Raw genomic sequence first — 18,205 nt, 5'->3', positions numbered from 1 at the left:
TCCGCAGATACTTGCCATAATGTTGATACATCCTGCGACGGCAGCGCCTTTCCCCATATCTCATCAGGTAAAGTGAATTCCTCTCGTCCTTCATTGATAAGCGCCCAGTACCAGTAAGCTAATTCTTTCTTCTCAAATGTCATTAGGATTTTCGCATCTAATTCCAAATTACCTGGTCCATATTTTTGTAAGGGTTTAGCCCAATTTACTGATAGTACTTAAATTTAGACAAACTCCTGTTTGTTAAATCTACAAGACTCTCCCAGTCGATAAGTTTTAGGTCCATTTAATTTTGCCCCAATTTCCACTATTCCGTTTTCTCGCAGTGGGGCTGATAGCACATCCTTTAAGCATTCAGGCGTGCCAGACGAATCCCAAATGGGGGCGTGATGACAGTAATAGGGGATCTTCCACTGACGTCTTATCTGAACCCAGAGTATAATGGCTGCTCCCAAGATTTTTAATTTAATCTTCTTGAAAAACTTTGTGTGGCCAAATCTATATTAAAAATGGTCCCCTTCTGGACATGTCATTGCTTGCATGAAAACTGGAAAGCAGTTTAGTTTCTTTAACAGTACCCTAATATTCTTAAAATGGAACACCCTACAATATTGAAATAGGTCCGGGCTGGCTATCACTCCATGTTCCTGTTTCTTTCTCAGCTTCTTCCATGAGATTCTGGCTTCCTTGGAGGCCCGAATAAAGCTGTTGATTTTGCCCTGCATTTTATCTAACAGATCTTTTTTAAACTCTAGTGGTATTGAGTTAAACAAGTATGTAAGTTAGGGCAAGATCATCATCTTGATCAGGTTAGAGCAACCAATAAATGATAGAGGAAGAGATCTCCAAGCATTTAGCAATTTCTTTACCTCAGATTGGACTTTATTAAAGTTTCTCTGAGCAATCTTCTTAATCTCCCGCACAGTTAAGATCCCTAAGCACGGTATTTGGTGTTTTTATCCTGGGGATTGTTATCCTGGGTATTCCAGGACATGTCTCTGTCTTTTGCGGATTGATTTGGTAGCCTGATGGACTTTCAAACTGCTGTAGTGTTGCTATTATTTCGGGGAGTGAGCCTTTCAAATTATTTGTGTATATCATTAAATCGTCCGCATAAAGCACAACTTTTTTTCCCATTTACTACAATTGAAAGGAGATATATGTTGGTTGAATCTGAAAGCACAGGCCTGGGGCTCAATATAGAGGTTAAACAATATAGGAGATAAAGTTCACCCCTGGCTGGTTTCTATGTGTATTCTCTCTGTCAGGGACCCGTTAACCAACACACATGACGTTGGGGACATGTATATGGCTCTAACTGCTCTTGAGAAATTGTTGCCTTATCTATAGGCCTCCAATGTATCATGTAAAAAACTCCACTTAACCCTATCAAAAGCCTTGGCGGCATCAAAGGTAATGTCCGATAGGGGGAGATTTTCCTCATTTGTTAAATCTATTGCTCCTATTAACTCATGCGTGAGTTCCTGAATCTGTCTACCCCTTATGAATCGTTTCTGATCTGTGTGAATTAACTGTCCTGCACACATTCCTAATCTCTTTGCAAATAACTTGAGTAAAGATCTTATAGTCACAGTTCAACATAGAAATCAGCCTGTAGGATTCACAGCGTTTAGGATCTTTCCCTGGTTTCAATATGATACAAATAGTAGCCTCACTCCATGATTTAGGAGGTGTTTGTCCTGTTATAAAAACAATATTGAACAATTTAGTGAGTTCTGGAACCAACACCCCTTTCAATACTCTATACATTTTGTTTGGCAAAGCATCAGGCCCAGCCGCCTTAGGCCTTGTCAACTTCAGATTCGGTAAATTCTGCATTTAATTTTTCTTTTTGGTCTTCTGACAAAGTTTGTTTAACCCATTATCTAAGATATGCTTGGGTTAAGGCCTCACTATCCTTCGTATTATCTTTATATAGCTCTGAAAAGAAGTCGAAGAAAGCTTTTTATTGTCTGCTACTTCTACAAGTGGTCAACTACTATTTGCCTCCTGCATGCTTGAACATTTGTTTTTATTTAGGTAGTCTTTGTTTTCCAATCTAAAAGCTTGCCACACCCCTCCCCTTATTGATAATGAGCCAGCTTGCTTGCTTCCCACCTCTTCTTAATTCGGGTATCTAGTAAATTAACAAGATTATTTTCTGCCTTGTTTAGTTCCCTACTAGATGCTTCGATTCTTTCAGCTGATGTTTCCTCATTAACATTCTTTTCCCACCTATGAATTTCACCCTGGAGAAGTGTGGCTCAATGGTTAGAGCGGCAGACCCTGATGCAGAGGTCTAGCCCGGGACCAGGGTTCAATTCCCCGCCTTGGCGGGTCTTGGACTCAATCTCCCCGGACCTGATAATTCTTGCCTTGGTGTCTATTCCAATCATGGAGTCCCACTCTGCAACTCTGGGCAATAGCTTGCTTAATCTCCACAACGGCCCCCACAACGCTAAGGATGCCTGGCCTCCACCTTGGGGGTGCCCAGGAGTGGACGCCTCACAGGGAAAGCCAGGATGGGTTCCACAGCGGTATTCGTACAAGCGCCTTGAGACCCTTGTGGGTGAGTAGTGCGCTATACAAGTATCAATGTAATTTACATTTACCCTCTAAACTCTCTATTTCCTTTTTATTTAATTTATTTATATAACCCGCTAAACTGATCATCTTACCTCTAAGCACCGCTTTATAGGCCTCCCATCTAATCTGACTGGAGGTCTGCTCCTGGTTTAGTTGAAAATATGCCATAGTTTCCTCTCTGAGGACCTCTATAACTTTGTCCTCTGGAAGTAATACATTGTCTAGAGTCCACCTTGATCGAGTCTGGAGTTTATGAAGCTCAATCTTCAATAATACAGCAGAGTGATCTGACAGATGTTCGGGTAGATCTCTGATCTTTTTTACTTCACCCAGTATTGATTTGTCAAATAAAAAGTAATCAATTCTGGAGGAATGTCCCAATTTTTTTTTAATGTAAACAGATGATTTGTTTTTTCACCCTTATCTCTCCATACATCTATTAAACCTAGATCTTCTTGGTAGGTCTTAAGCCATCTCCTCATTTTAGGCAAGGTAGATGTATTTTTTGGAGGACTCCTATCTAATGCAGAGTCAAGCAGTATGTTAAAATCACCACCAAGAATAATGGACCCCGGCAAATCTAACAGGTGTGCATAGAGTACCTGTAAAGCTGAGGGGGTCATCAACATTAGGTCGGTAATACCCTGCAACCACTAATGATCTACCATCTATGCGAATGTTACCAACATCCCATCTCCCTTCTATATCAGTATTATAAGTCTCCATAAGTTGTTTTCGCTGATCTTTTAAAGGTATTGATTACTCCTTTAACACAGCTTGTTTGCTCAGTACAAATATAGAAGTCTTCCCAGAGTTGAGTTTTCATTATATCCTCCCATTCGGATATCAAGAGATGGGTTTCTTGAAGGATTAATATGTCCCAGTCTTTATGCTTAAGGTATCATAAACTCCTTTGCCTTCTTGTTATGACTATCAAACAATTAACGTTCAATGAGAGAACTCCCATGATTTAAATTAAAGTAGTTTAACTTGGGTGGCTTGGACCATTTAAATAAAAAATCCCCATAATGCTCCCACACCAAGTGCGCCATAAATTAAACAGAGGTCGTGTCCCCCCAACCCCAAACCTACCCCTCCCCTGGAGAACCCTCCCTTTACTCATTGGCAGATCCTGCCCATTCGAGAACCCTACCCTATGGGCAGTTTTTACATTCCAGCTTTGCGCACCTTTATCGTGTCCAGCAGTGCCTCTACCTCTTGTGGTTCTTTCAAGTTGTACATACGGTTATCCCACATGATCCTCAGCATTGCAGGAAATTTCATTTGCACGTTTGCACCCAGGGATTTTAACTCCTGTATGTATTGGCCTAATTGCCACCGATGTGCACCAATGTGAGTGAATCTTTTTACGTGCAGGGTGTGTGTCGGGGTGTAGCAGAGGTGTTGGTGAAGAGTGCCTGGTTATCGTGAGCACCGGGAGAAGAGGTGAGACTCAGACACACTGGCTGCATGTCGAGGTGCAAGCAGAGGGGTTGATGAAGAGCGCATGTTTACCGTGGACACCCGAGGAGAAGCGAGTCTTGGATGCGCACAGTGCATGTCAGGTGCGTATGTATAGCAGTACAATGCGATCATTTGGATTGCGGTACTTGACAATGCAGTTTTCACAACGCAAGTCGTCACAACGACTTGTGTTGGAGGGCACTGGATTGTGGAATATTTTAATTTTCTATTCCAACTCCAGCCCACGTAACAGTAGGGAAGGTGTTGGAATAGAAAATTAAACTATTCCTTAAGCAAGAGCGCCATCCAGCGCAAGTCGTAGTAATGACTTGCATTGTAATGGCTGCGTTTTAATGGACACGCGGTGTAAACACTGCGTTGTAAAGGATGTTTCCCATCGGGTGCATCCAGAGGTGCTGGTGCAGAGACCCTGGGTGTGGTGTGCACCGAAATCGAAGTAAGTCTCAACATCGCTGAGTGCATGTCTCGGTGTCCACTGAGACCGCCGGAGGAAGGGCAGATTTCTGGGCCCTTGTAGTCGACGTGTGTCTCATCAGCGTTGTGAGAGTGGCTTCGTGCCAGGGGAGATGACCGGGAGGAGTGTTGTGACATCGTGCCCCAGAGCAAGTTGATCTCAAGAGACATGTGGTATGTTTGCCCTGTGGCGGCCTGAGATCTTCCGAAACAGAGGCAGCACGGACGGGCAGCACTGGAGGAGCTGAGCCATCGGCCCAAGCTCACCAATGCCCATTGACAGAGTTCTGGATCAATGCCCAAGTTGTTGAAGGAGGAGAGGAGAGTGGGGCCGGACCCCCTTGGTAATAAGGATCATCACCTGGGGCGGGGTGCCGGCTCGGACGGACACTCTCTCGGCCTCTCGCTTCTGTCAGCAGCTAGAGCCTTTTGCTTCAGCTCAGATCTAGGCCCGTGCTGTCCCGAGGAGGGCGGTACTGGGGCCGGAGTGAGAAGATGAAGTTTTGTGTCATCATTGATCCGTGTGGGGAGCAACTGTTACCGAAGTACCTAAACTGTCGTATTACACATTTCATTATTTGCTGCTGACAAACTATCGAGCTGTCGTATGACGCCTGACATTATTTGTGCCTAACAAACTACATGGTTGGTGCGTTACGCACTGCATTATTTTCCTATTGCAGAGGTTAGGATTGTAGCTTGGCGCATTGCATTATTCTTCATTGCTGGGCATGTCGGTTGTGATATGCATTGTATTATTCCTTCGATTGCAAAGTATACAAATGTGACTCTACACATTACATTATTTCTCTGTTGCACAGTACAGGAACCTATTGTTTCTTTCATTTTGCGACGTGTGTGATTCTAGCTATAGGACATGCCTAACCTTTTGGAAATTGTTTGAAGTCAGCTTAACTGTTGGTCAGAAGCGGTGGTTGGGGATTGTAACCTACGAACCCACCGGAAGTAATACTACCCATTATTGTATGTTGGTTTTGTATTGTGTGGTCATATCGTATATCTTTCTATATAGAGTTTATACTCGTTTTATAAATCTCGTGTGGAGTCCATTTGTGGTGTCATCATTGGGTTGCTGTGAGTGTGGTTGCACGCACTGTACACTCGTGCCTTGTGGATAGGCCTGGCTGCTCGTGCCAAGCTACTAAGGGGGTGAGCAGGGCTATCTCAGACGGGGTTTTATGATGATACAACAAATACTTTTACAACGCATGCCTTTACAGCGCATTTTTCACACCGCAACATCCTTTACAATGCATTCCATTACATCGCATGACATGACATCGCATTTTAAGAAACTACCTTTACAACGCATTCCATTACATCGCATACTACCTTTACAACGCATACCATTACATTGCATTTATGGTAAGTGATGGATAGTGTAGGGGTAAAAATTACTATTCTAACTCCAGGGAGTGCAACAGTAGGGTAAGTGTTGGATAGTTTAAGGGTACTATGCGTTGTAATGATATGCATTGTAATGGCATGCGTTGTAATGACTGTGTTGTAATGACATGCGTTGTATTGGTATGTGTTGTAGCGTCATGCAATGTAATGGTTGCGTTGTAATGGCATAAGATGTAATGACTGTGTTGTAATGGTAAAGCGATGTAAAAGTTGCATTGTAAAGGTTGTTTCCCCTCAGACGGTGTCCTCACTTAGCCTAATGTTGAAATGAGGGGTCCGGGTCTCGCACATGGCTACAGCGGTGCGGGAAGGACCCCCAATTCCAACACACTGCCTTAGCTTATAAACACCCCATTTTCCATTGCACGCACACCACGCACATCAGGTGCTTGCTCATATTGATATGCCGCCTGTTTCACCTACACACAATCCTCCCACTCATAAGGAGGGTGAATAGATTAAATACAAGGGGCCCTAATATGTAATTATACCAATCATTTCTGGTCATTTTCTGACCAAAGAATACTTAGCTCTATTGAGGCTGAGAACAGCTGCATTGTTAGCATGTCCTAGTTCTAAATCTGCAAAGGTGCAATCACTATGCTGTCTTTGCAGACCGAACATCTAGTTTTCCACATAAGCATGTCTTCAGGAGCAACTTATAATGTAGCTTACTACAATATTTTAACAAGTCCTGGTGTACACGTACTTTGCTGTAAATAAGCTCTGTCCATTATGGAGTTATATCTAAAATATCCACTACCAAGATGGCTGACACAGTTAATGGTCTAGTACAATTACGCACAAGCGTCAGAGCAAGTAACACTACATAAACCATGCCCCCGGAAGTATTCCTTACGGGGACCAGAGCCAGGGTAGGATCAGAGCTAGTTGCCGCGCTGCTCTTTGTGAGTATAACAGTTTTTTCCAGACAAGCCGCTAGACCGCAATCCACTTTACTGGTAAGAAAAATGATACACCACTAGTAATGATCATACGCTAGACGTATTCAATTCAGTTACAGGTCAGAGCAACGAAGTGCTCTGTCACACGCCCGCGTCAGCTCAGACCTACTTCTCTAGGGGTGAGTCCACAAGTCTAGATTGCTCTCTGTACCGGGGTTCGATTACATGCTTTTGGCTACTTTTTGTCAAGATGACCATGACGAATGGATTACCACAACGCCCATAGTTGGGCTACTCTATGTGTGTACCCGTAGAGGAATAACCTAACTATCTTGTTACTGCAAATGGTTGAACCCCTATACTAAAGCACACACAGACAATATTTTAACTTCGGGTGAATATACATAATTTTATGTTTTTGTTACATTTGTTTGTATGTTTCCTGCACAATCCCTACGAATTGCCACCATTTAGTGGCATGTATTACCCAAGGGAAAGTCCACCAATTTGTGTATGGACCTCTGCACTATGGTGACACCAACGACCCATAGCATCTGTGCGGTCAAATCATATTGGATCCGACACTGGTTTATTAAAGGACAAACAAAATAAACTTCCTAATGACAAATGTTTAGTCATTAGGGGCCCGATTCACAGAACTAACTTAAGACAACATCCTAAACTTACTACGTTTGGTATTCACAGAAGGCATTTAGTAGTAGTAAAGTTAGGATTTTGTCTTAAGTTTGACTTAAGACAAACTTAAGAGGGACTTAAGACAGACTGAAAAAAAACTTAAGACAGACTTAAGACATACTTAAGTTAGGATTTTGTCTTAAATTTGTCTTAAGTATGTCTTAAATTTGTCTTAAGTCAAACTTAAGACACAATCCTAACTTTACTACTACTAAATGCCTTCTGTGAATACCAAAAGTAGTAAGTTTAGGATTTTGTCTTAAGTTAGATCTGTAAATCGTCCCCTAGCATAGGCACTGTGTGAATGTTAGTAATTATTCACGCGTCATAGGCACTTTGATAACTAGACACTTGCTGTCTGGCTCACCTTGGCAAAACACACTCCCAATCACTCAGAATGCAATTACATCATTATGACCTTTGTATAAGAATCTCCTTCAGTAGATCTATGGTTGTTCTTGTTTTTATTTCCTTTTCCCCTCCCTTGTTTTTCAGGTCTCAGATTACTGGGCTAAATTGGACCCGGTTTCCCAACTGCAAAGCTGGTTACCATCACATCACACGAATCTTCGAACCAGCATTGCGGAAGTGCTAGAGTATAATAATTAATTCCTCAAATACGGTCCTGATGACTTGCCACCAGACCCGTTAGGGGCTACTACTGGCATGAAACATGTCGACCATTTGCACCATACAAGCCCTGCAGGATCATTACATCCAGCCGGGGCTAACTACTTTTAGTTAGGCTAGTGCCCCCTAGGAATAAAAGTGTCAGAAAGGATTGCTCTAGACCTATTTTAATCTTCACACTCACTGCACTACCCAGCCCACACGCCCGCACTCACAATACGGCCTCATCAACAAAAGATCTCTACCAAAGAGCCCCTTTGTGGGTGCCCGTCGGGCATTGCAGTACTGCCCGACGAGGAGCAGGCCAAATGATGAAGCATGACATCCTTCGGGGTGTGTGAGGGTACTATTTTAGAAAGATCTGAACCTTCCCTCGCTTCTAGGAACTGCATACCCCCCTTTTTCTCATATATTACTTAGGAATCTGTATGCAGGACCTTTTAAAAAGCTCCTGGTTACTCTTGTTTAAAAAATACTGTTATCTTGACTCTGAGCATCTCTCCATCTCACACAAACTGCAGCAGCCACAAGTTTGTATCTGATCATTCGCACCTCCCTCCCTCCTCCACTGTGTGCAGCATGTAGAGCTGCATCAGCACTTTCTAGGCCCTTTCCTGTGTCTGTATTAGGTACAAACCACCTGTCTTCACGCTCTTCTCTTCACAGAGCCCTGTGGGTTTGTTGAGGATCAAATGGCGTCAACCAGTGCCCGGAGGAAGGGTGAACCTGCACCCACAGGTAATTCTGATCCGGTCTGTCAAGGCTGTCCTTCGGAAGGTATTGTGATACAGAATGATGGGGTCAGCTTTCAGCTAGAGGTGGTTATCATACCATCTGGCAGGGAATACTTACTAGAGTGGTATGCCATTACACAGCATGACAAAGTAACGCTGCATTTAGAGGGTCTAACTTCCTACATTGGTAATCCTTACACACTATGACAGAGCCAGGCTGCACCTAGAGGGTCACACTTGCCACAGCGGTAATCCTTAAACAGTATGACACAGTAACGCTGCACCTAGAGAGTCACACTTGCCACAGCGGTACTCCTTAAACAGTATGACACAGCCACACTGCACCTAGAGGGTCACACTTCCTACAGCGGTAATACTTGCACAGTATGACACAGCCACACTGCACCCAGAGGGTCAAACTTCCTAGAGCAGTAATCCTTGCACAGTAAGTCACAGCCATGCTGCACCTAGAGGGTCACACTTCCTATAGCTGTAATCCTTGCTCAGTATGACACAGCCACACTGCACCTAGAGGAACACACTTCGAAGAGCGTTAATCCTTGCACAGTATGACACAGCCACGCTGCACCTAGAGGGTCACACTTCCAACAGCGCTAATCCTTACACAGTATGACACAATAGCGATTCACATAGAGGGCCATACTTCCTACAGTGGGAATCCTTACACAGTATGACAGAGTCACCCAGCACCCAGGGTGCACAGACAGAATATCGAGTTGAAAATGTCAACATACACTAGGGGGTCGATTCCGATCGTGTAAAAAGCGCTCCGAATCTTCGTACAGAGCATTTTTCCCCGTACGAATCTTACTCAGAAACGTCCCCTTACGATTCTGCAAGTACGATCCCAACCAAAAGCGTCACTCCGTACGACTCGTAACAAACTCCGTACAAATCGCAAGTCCATACGATTTGCATTCGGCAGACTCTTCACGCTACGTCCGAACATAAATAGACTGCGTCATTCGTACCAGGAAGTACGATCTGTGTCGAAGACACTCCTTACGGCTCTTTCGCTATGAGAGCTCAAAACTGCCGTAAAAGCAGAGTCCGGCCCGAACCGCACCCCGGTACGCGACAAACAAGACATGAACCCCATCGTCCGTGTCATCCCAGTCCTGTACGTCCACCACCTCGTACATAGAAACCGACGAAGGCGCAGACGGTGAGTACAATGAACCCCAACAACTAAAGTATACATGTACGTGCCGCCACACACGCACATCACCATTGCACGCCTGTAATGTCGGGGTACGTTGCGCCACACGCTACCGCATATCACCATTGTAATAGTGAGATGTGACGCACCTACGTTATCGACCTCGGGGTACGGTACAGTACCGCATATCACCTGTGTAATAGAGAGACGTGCCGCACCTACGTCATCGACCTCGGGGTACGGTACGGTACCGCATATCACCAGTGTAATAGTGAGACATGCCGCACCTATGTCATCGACCTTGGGGTACGGTACGCTACCGCATATCACCAGTGTAATAGTGAGATGTGCCACACCTACGTCATCGACCTTGGGGTACAGTACGCTACCGCATATCACCAGTGTAATAGTGAGACATGCCGCACCTACGTCATCGACCTCGGGGTACGGTACGCTACCGCATATCACCAGTGTAATACTGAGACGTGCCGCATCTACGTCATTGACCTTGGGGTACGGTACGGTACCACATATCACCTGTGTAATAGTGAGACGTGCCACACCTACTTCATCGACCTCGGGGTACGGTATCGCATATCACCTGTGTAATAGTGAGACCTGCCGCACCTACGTCCTTGACCTCGGGTTACGGTACGCTACCGCATATCACCAGTGTAATAGTGAGACATGCCGCACCGACGTCATCGACCTCGGGGTACGGTACGCTACCGCATATCACCAGTGTAATAGTGAGACGTGCCGCACCTACGTCATCAACCTCGAGGTACAGTACGCTACCGCATATCACCAGTGTAATAGTGAGACATGTGGGACATACGTCTGTAATGTATGTGTAAGCCTAAGTGATGTGTGGAAAACACACCCAGCAGTGCCCAGCAGTAGAGGGGGTGTGTGGCTAAGACCCCCAGCAGTGCCCAGCAGCATAGTGTGTGTGTGGCTAAGACCCCCAGCAGTGCCCAGCAGTAGAGTGTGTGTGTGGCTAAGACCCCCAGCAGTGCCCAGCAGCATAGGGTGTGTGTGGCTAAGACACCCAGCAGTGCCCAGCAGTGCCCAGCAGCACAGGGTGTGTGTGGCTAAGACCCCCAGCAATGCCCACCAGCATAGGGTGTGTGTGGCTAAGACCACCAGCAGTGCCCAGCAGTAGAGTGTGTGTGTGGCTAAGACTCCCAGCAGTGCCCAGCAGCATAGGGTGTGTGTGGCTAAGACCCCCAGCAGTGCCCAGCAGCATAGGGTGTGTGTGGCTAAGACCCCCAGCAATGCCCACCAATATAGGGTGTGTGTGGCTAAGACCCCCAGCAGTGCCCAGCAGTGTCCAGCAGTGCCCAGCAGCATAGGGTGTGTGTGGCTAAGACCCCCAGCAATGCCCACCAGCATAGGGTGTGTGTGGCTAAGACCCCCAGCAGTGCCCAGCAGCATAGGGTGTGTGTGGCTAAGACCCCCAGCAGTGCCCAGAATTAGAGTGTGTGTGTGGCTAAGACCCCCAGCAGTGCCCACCAGCAGTAGAGTGTGTATGTGGCAAAGACCCCCAGCAGTGCCCACCAGCATAGGGTGTGTGTGGCTAAGACCCCCAGCAGTGCCCAGCAGTAGAGTGTGTGTGTGGCTAAGACCCCCAGCAGTGCCCAGCAGCATAAGGTGTGTGTGGCTAAGACCCCCAGCAGTGCCCAGCAGCATAGGGTGTGTGTGGCTAAGACCCCCAGCAATGCCCACCAGCATAGGGTGTGTGTGGCTAAGACCCCCAGCAGGGCCAAGCTGGGCCCAGCATTAGAGTATGTGTGTGGCTAAGACCCCAGCAGTGCCCAGCAGTAGAGTGTGTGTGTGGCTAAGACCCCCAGCAGTGCCCAGCAGTTAAAGCAGGAACATACTATTGTTAACCTCATTACCATCAGGAAATAGACACGTGTTACAGTACCCAAATCTGAACAGCACACCAGCTCCTAGGCACACAGCAGTCAAAGCCATTATCAGAAAACCAAAATACAGAAACAAAAATAAAAAGCTTTATTCAGCCGCATCCAAATATTAAATGTAAATATGAGTCCATGCTCACAGAAGGCCAATGGCCATTCCAAATAACTCAGAAAGAAAGGTTGTTGCTTCCGGGATGTTGTCACACCCAACCTTGCCTGCACATAGAGTTCAATCGTCTGTGGAAACAGTGGGGGCATCATCTGGGGAATACTCCGGCACCGCAGGGACACGAGAGGGAAGAACAGGTGTAGCGGGTGCAGGTGGTGTGGATTCCTCCACACTGGCCGGTGCCTCGCACAATGTGGCAAGATATACTTGGCTGCACACTACAGCCAGTTCTGAAAAACTACCACCTGAACCCGAGGACACATTGAGGGTGGAGGTAGAGGGCTGTGAGTCTGTTGTCGTGGGTCTCTGGATGCGTGTGGGATGTCTGTCCCCTCTCCCTGTGGGTGTGCCTATATCACCTTGAGATTGGGTGCGTGGAGATTTGCGCTTTGTCTGCCGTGTGGGTGTGCACGGTGTGTCTGTTGTGGTGACTGACCTGTGGCGTCTGCGTGTACGTTGGGAAGGTATGGGAGAGGCTGTGGTGGATGGGTCTGAAGGATGGGGGGGCAGATGCTGCTTGGTGGACAGAGCTGCCATCAGTGATGACTCTATGGCAGCCACACTCCGACGTAGATCAGACATGGCAGATGACATGCCCTCCATGAACGACAACAACTGTGTCATGATTTGTGTATGTCCTTGGAGGACAGTCAACATGGATGTCTGACCTACTACAATCTGCCGGAGTAGGTCCACAGACTCTGAGGGCAGCAGGGGACACAGGGGCAGGGGCTGCGGTGCCGGGAACAAAGGAGACACGGGGGCTAGCACAGACCCTAGGGACCCTAACAACTGGGAGGGTAGAGATGGTACTGGAGGAGGAGGGGCCAGCCAAAGATCTAGAAGATGGCATATCTGCATATTCCCCCTCCTCCGGAGAGTCTGATTCCGAGCCGTGCGCATGGTAGGAGGTGTCGTGCTCATGGGGTCCGCCTGCTGACTCTCCTCACCCTCTGTGCCACTGCCTCCCTCTGACTCCTCAAAGCAGGTGGCACTGTCGCTGGGTCCCTCTGTCTGGTCCGTGCCTGTGTCTCCTCCAGATTGTGGTGTTGATGCTGTTGGCAAGGAGAATAAAAAAACATATCAGTCACCTGTACACATCAGAAATATCAGCTACAAATCATTTGGGCACATTTCTAAACATGGCATGCATCATGAGTCACATGCCACTGAACTATGCACAATGCTAAGCCTAGTCTTGGGCAATTGGAAGAGACACAACGCTCAATGTCTAGTAGGATACAAGTAACAGGCAAGGCAACAACTTGTATGAGAGACACATTGATGAGCCATTGCCTTACAACAGGATAGCTGATGATGAATCAATGTTCATTTGCCCACCTGGCACCCAAATCCAGACCTGGTCATGTTTGAATCGCCGTGACCCTGTGCCACATGGGAAAAGTCCTGCCCGAACTGCCATGTGATGCCATCCTGGGACCTGAACCAAGTGTACCATCACCTCACACTGGCATCACAGCTGTCTACACCCAAAGTCACATTGTGTGGCTGACCATCAATATGATTTACAAACAACATGCAACATATTTTGAGTATATGCACACACGCACTGCACAGTATGAGTATGCACAAGCCAAAATTACTTTACATGTACAGTGTGCACCTGTAGCTAACACATGACAATTAGAAAGTTTACCATGGTCAAAGGCCACTGAGGCTGACTCATGCAGAAAACACATGTTGAGACTCCTGATCAGTGCCAACATTTGAAGAAGGGCAGACACAGTGCACATGTGGTGCTACATGTAAGGTACCAACAGGTGTCACAGACCTCCCTCCAACATGATGATGTGCAAAGGAATAGGCATACTAAGACATTGTACCTTAGGAGTACATGTGAAAAACAATTAATAGCCAAAGCGCTGGTCAAATGTGGAGTAGGGCAAGACATGTAAAAAAGCATCTGCTGAAACTGGGCCATTCTTATGCCAATGCATAAAGTGTCTGTCTGACCACACCACTCCAACTGAGGGAGTGTTACCATGCCTCGGAGCACTGCAGGTAGTATGTGACACACATGACAACTAACAGACATGTACCTACCCCCTACTTGCTGCTGTCCCTCCTGCAACTGCCTATGGAGGTCTGGGAACACCACTTCCAGGACCCTGAGCATGTGGGGGGTGAGGTGGCGGGTGCCGCCATGCCGGCGTGGAGCTTCCAACTTGAGTTGTACCCTGGCGAAGCAGCGGGTCCAGCACCGGATGTCCTGCCACCTCTTCCTGATGTTACTGAGCCTCCTGCGAGGCCCCCCTCACTCCTGACAGCCCTGGCGATGTCCAGCCAGATGTCACCCTTCTCATAGGCAGATACCTGTCACAAATATAAAGTGAGACAACATCAGTACACCTGGTCCATCTCCCAAAGACACACACTTGCACAAAATAGTCGATGACAACAGGGCATAGGATGCTGACCACCCTTGCATCATTGTCCATGTGTATGTGGCCTGTGAGCAAACAGAAATGCACTACATGCCATTGAAAGGCTACAGATGCCATAAGGGGTGCAAACCACTCTTTGAGCATGGCACACACTGAGCAATATATGCTACATCAGGGTGCACTGCAGCACGACTACACCAAATAACCCTCATCAGACTACACATGCACACCCTGGCACAGCTCATCTGCTTGTCATTGTCAACAGTGTATACAACATCACTTAGCACATATCATTCCTGCAAAAGATGTGACACAGGCTCAAGCTAACTGTGCAAGTCATGTACACGGCGCAGCATACTTGAATCATCACATAGGTATAGCTGCGGCATACGTCATGCACCAGTCTTGCAAAACATCACCAACACAATTTGCCATGTGACAAACATCAATCACACTCTTCAATGTACATCACTTCTAAGCATGCTTTTGTCCAACAAGCACACAGGTCATGCACAAATCCATCTACAGTGAGTACATTCATCTGTCATTCGTGGGGGAACACTGCAACGGCTCAGGAAAACATCCAAAAAGAGCATGCAAGGTGTGGCACAGCAGAAAGTGTAATTCACATTGCAGTTAATGTCACAGTTAGCACAATGCTGAGGAGTAGTAAACACTATTACACCACATCATTAACTGTATGTGAGAGACCACACTGTACACACCAGCAATCACTCCAAACAACATAGCATCTTTTAACACCCACGCACACAAAGCCCTAGACAGCCAAGGCCCAGGATACCTCAACAGCCGCCTCAACTTCTACGCTCCCAAACGCCAGCTTCGATCGACCAGCCACGCCCTCGCTGCCATCCCCCGCATCCGTAGATCCACCACAGGGGGACGGTCCTTCTCCTACCTCGCCGCCAAGACATGGAACTCCCTCCCCACCCACCTCCGCCTGACCCAGGACCACCTCGCCTTCAGGAAGCAACTCAAGACCTGGTTTCACGAGCAGTAGCAGATCCCACTCCCCCAGCGCCTTGAGACCCTCTGGGTAAGTAGTGCGCTATATAAATGCGATGATTGATTGATTGAACAATACAGACACACTGGCTGTAGTGTCACACACACAACAGGTGCACAGTCCAAGGTAGTTCAGTCATCACTCACCTGCTCCTCTGGTCTCCCATGCAGCTTGCTGTAGTTAGGCAGGAGGGCATTCAGCAGGGCGGCCTTGTTTTCCTCATCACTAAATGCAGGTGCCCTCTCCATGCTCAGCTAATAAGGGTCCAGAGGATACAGAGACAGCAGCTGTGTTGTCTACTCCAATATTGTGCAGGCAAGTGCCCTCCCACAGCCACATGCTGCCTTATATCTGTGCTGCAGAGGGTCTGTGAGTCCAAGGAGTACTGTGTGATAGGCCAGAATAGTATGCATCCTATGTTTCATCCAATCCCATGACACATAAGGCCATGACACACATATGCATGGTTTGAAAACTGAGCCTGAACTCAACAAAAACGTTTGCAACATTGATAGTTTTGCCCAACTGAATTTTTCAGAACACCTGTAGAACACTCTAAAATCTCTGTTTCCATGGCAACCTGGCTGTATTCTAACCATTCCACTGTTCCCCTAGATGTTCCCTATGTATTTTCTTGAATCCCTGTCTTAGTATTGGTAGGTTGGATGTCCTAGAACCTATCTCCAACAGAAATATGGTATGGATTCTTTCTAACCTGAGGACCAGGTGAATGTAGAAATAGTATCAAAAGCAAGGCAGGGCAAAGTAGACAAAGGAACGATAAAGTTACTGAGGGTTAATGACACTAAGTAAGCAAAATTTGTCAAAGATCAAACATAAAATGTATTACCTCCTGAACGGGTTACAATCTAAAAAATGTTAAAAACAATTAATACAAGCCACCTTCAGTGGTCAATTCATACATCATTATACAGTCAAAAATAAAACAATCATATATGGTCAAGAGTGAACAGAGTCGACGCGGCGTTTCGGTGCTTTGTTATTCTTCACACCTTCTTCAGGACATTCACAACAATAGACTTGATATCTTCAGTATTTATCAGTTGAATCTATCAATTCCTTTCAGCAGGTTTATAAGGATTTCTTAGCGATTCTACTCTCACTGGAGCTTAAATGTGAATACACAGATATTCAATGTGCACGGAGGGGCCACCGAAGATGCAAAAATGAGAAAATCCTGTATTCATTTCAGGTTCATCATAATGTTATTCTCGGCTCTTGATGATTACGGATTTAGAATACTCTTCTTTACGATTGAAGAGACAATATGGGGCTCTGTTTTCGAAATTCCGGCCTCCCTGCTCCTCCGTGCTTTCGTGTAAATCGCTGCCTTCGTGATGGTGCGCGGTCCAGACCGCGCACCATCACGAAGGCAGTGATTGAAATTCGCATATATAGTTAGTTGCGCTAACTATATATCGCGCACCCGCAATCCACTGCTGTCACATATTACATCATTCATGACATGGTCAGTGACATCACTGATGACATCACTGATGACATCTCAAATGACATCACTGATGACATCACTGATGACAACATCCAGTGACTGTCTGTTTCTGTAAAGTTAAAATATGTCTTACATATTGAAGAATGAGCGGATGTATAAGTGTCTGGATGAAGGATTTAGTAGGTGCATGACTGACTGTATGAAAGAGTGATTAAATGTGTCTCACTGAGTGCATGGGTGAGTGACTAAACTGTCTTAATTTGTGCATCATTATATCTGTTGTTCTACAAACTGCTGCATGTGTTGATCAGTAGCTATATGAGTAACTATATGAGTAACTGTATGGGTTATTGATTGGTTGTCCAAGTATTTGTATGGGAGAGTGAGTGTGTGTGTGGGGGTGGCTGGGAGGTGTGTGACTCTGTGCATACATGTGCGAACAGTTTATTCACTAGATCTATGGGTTCAAAGCTGCATGTGGAAACAGCTGTATGGGTGGTTGACTGTGTACGAGTGTATTGGTGAGTGAATGGATATCTCAGTGCTACATGTCAAAGTAAGTACATATGTAAAACACAGTACATGTGAGAGTTCACATATATAAATTATTGTGCATGAGAGCCAGTGAATGTGTGAGTGGCTGTATGGATCATTGTGAACTTGTATCAGGGATTGTACAAAAGAGTAAATATGTGTTAGTATATGTTCGAATAAGTAAGGTGTGTATAACTGTATAGTTGAGGAAATGGAGGTGTGATTGATTCTTTGCATGACTGACTAGGTGTGAGTAACTCCATGGATGAGTGACAGTCTGTGAGTGCCTGTTTACACTGAGTGTATCTAAGGTTATATCAGAGTCTGAAGAGGTTCATCGTATAATCACATGAATGATGTCATCAGTGATGTGATCAGTAATGTCAAATGAGATGTCATCAGTGATGTCATCAGTGATGTCATTTGAGATGTCATCAGTGATGTCATCAGTGATGTCATTTGAGATGTCATCAGTGATGTCATCAGTGATGTCACTGACCATGTCATGAATGATATAATATGTGACATCATCAGCAGTGGATTGCGGGTGCGCGATATATAGTTAGCGCAACTA

This window comes from Lissotriton vulgaris, chromosome 6, assembly GCF_964263255.1.
Source record: "Lissotriton vulgaris chromosome 6, aLisVul1.2, whole genome shotgun sequence".
Taxonomy (NCBI): domain Eukaryota; kingdom Metazoa; phylum Chordata; class Amphibia; order Caudata; family Salamandridae; genus Lissotriton; species Lissotriton vulgaris.
Note: the sequence above shows the minus strand (reverse complement) of the source record.